Source organism: Protobothrops mucrosquamatus, unplaced genomic scaffold (genome assembly GCF_001527695.2).
Source record: "Protobothrops mucrosquamatus isolate PMUCROS unplaced genomic scaffold, P.Mucros_1.0 scaffold654, whole genome shotgun sequence".
In the NCBI taxonomy this organism is placed as follows: Eukaryota; Metazoa; Chordata; class Lepidosauria; order Squamata; family Viperidae; genus Protobothrops; species Protobothrops mucrosquamatus.
In genome coordinates, this window is record NW_015386943.1 from 375,617 (window position 1) to 377,797 (window position 2,181).

The window sequence follows — 2,181 nt, forward strand, 5'->3', positions numbered from 1 at the left end:
AGCTTCATGTTTTGGCTGGCACTTGTTTTTAATTGTGGACTGGATTCATTTTATTGCTGTGGTTTCTAAAGTGTGAAGCAGGCAGAATGCCTTAATGAGTTTGGACACTTGCCAAGAAGATACAAAATTCTCACTAATTCTTTCTTTCTTGTGCATTTCTTTCTTGCGTCAGACTCATTCATGAAGTTAGCAAACAAAGTAAGGATTGCTAGAGAATGCACAATGGTCCTAATGCAATACAGTAAATCAATCTTAATGCTATTAAGCTGGGGCTGAACTGTAGGATAACATACCTCAAAAAACAACTTAACTCTATAATGTGTCTGGAGATGTCTCTCTTGATACCCTCCACGCTCACTGCCCTACCTGGCATTTAATTAACTTTTTTTTAATCATGGTAAACTATAATGGAGAGAGGCATGGTACAAAGCAAAGTGCAAGTCTATAGCATCATTTTTCATTGCAAGCATGCATTCAGGCTCAGTGGAAGCCCCATGGGCCTTATTAGAAAAGAAAAATGATGAATGACTATAGTACACTTATTTATTTATTTGTTTGTTTACTATGGAGTCTTTGCAGATTTATCCCACTTATTCTATTTAAACTTATAGGAGAGGGAGTCTGTTCTAATTTCATCCTCAAAACAGCATGCCTTAAAGTAAGAGAATGAGTGGCTTGAATACCCCAGTGAGCTTTGTGGTTGCAAGGGGACAATAAAACCTGAATTTTCCCATTCCAGATCCTAGTTTCCGCCATATTAGATTGCTGTAACAAAACATCCTGGGTTAGGAGGAATGTTCTGAAACAATCTTTCCAACTTGCCTTCCAATTGCCTGTGTGTGTGTGTGTGGGAGAGAGAGAGAGAGAGAGAGAGAGAGAGAGAGAGAGAGAGAGAGATTGGTTATGTCTCTGATAACAGTAATTTTGTCAATTGGCATGCAACTCATGATAGCTGTTTTGTAATAATACTACAATATTTCTAGAACATTGTCTCTGCCATATAATTCACAAGATAAAGCAAAAGAGACCATGTTAAAACTAGAAAGACAAAATGGTTGAAAACTCTGTTATTCACATCTGTGTTATGAAAATCCAATTTGACTTCCAGCAAAGCTTACTTTGACCCTGTATGTCTTCAGACCTGAAAACAAAGCCAAATCAATAGAAGCTTTCACTGATTTGTCAAATTTGGGGGACTTAACTCCAACATCTGTTCATACTTTATAGCATGTTCTAAAATGCCTGAGAACCGGATAGCTTTAAGTCTTCACTTGTCAGCATTAATCAAGCATAAAAGCAAGTGACAAGCAGATTTTGCTGGTTTAATGAATAATTCCAGCTCATTTGGTCCATCTCATTCAAACTATTATAATCGAATAGGAACTGACTACTGACTGTCCCAGCTCATCTTTGTCAATAAATCTAAATACAGGTCAGTGCAGGTAATCAAATTTATAGTGTTGCTGAGCCTTTCTTATACAGTATCTATGGATGCATGCATTATATATTTTGCTTCACATTTTTCACTTGTCATTATTGTGAAGCAGCTCTGTTGGACAACAAACCTTTCATCTCTACTAGCTATGCATAAAAGCAGTCTTTTTGTCATTTTTATGCTACCCTTCAGTGAACATCAGGTCACTGGAGGAGATTCATTCACAATAAACTATTTAATAAATAAAACCAACCATATCAGTCTAGTTTGAAATGGCCTTCCAGCCAATCCTTTTCAATGTATATATTTCCTGGAAGTTACAAATTAGAAATTATTATCACAGTCCTTTTGAAGCTATAGAGAGATAAGACTCCAAGTCTTGCAAATGCTTTTACAGACAAACAAATCATATCTCAAGAATAGGAAGTTAAAAAAAATATAGTCTTTGCCATAGGGTTTAATTAATCAACAGAAAGGTACTTAAAATTATCAATCTTTCCCAACATAGAGATTATTATCCTTGAAAATTAAATACATTGATTAACTCAAGAAGAAGGAACTGGAAGTTGAAATTTCTGAATGTGGTATATTCAATAAACTGAAGCAGAAATAGCCTTGGAGGTTGATTATTGTTTTTGTCCAGAACAACAAATGTTTATTGCCACTCTAAATTATCTGAATGGAATACATAGCCTCAAAAAAAACCTTGGTCATAATTAGGCCATCTCTGTGCCTAAACATGCTTG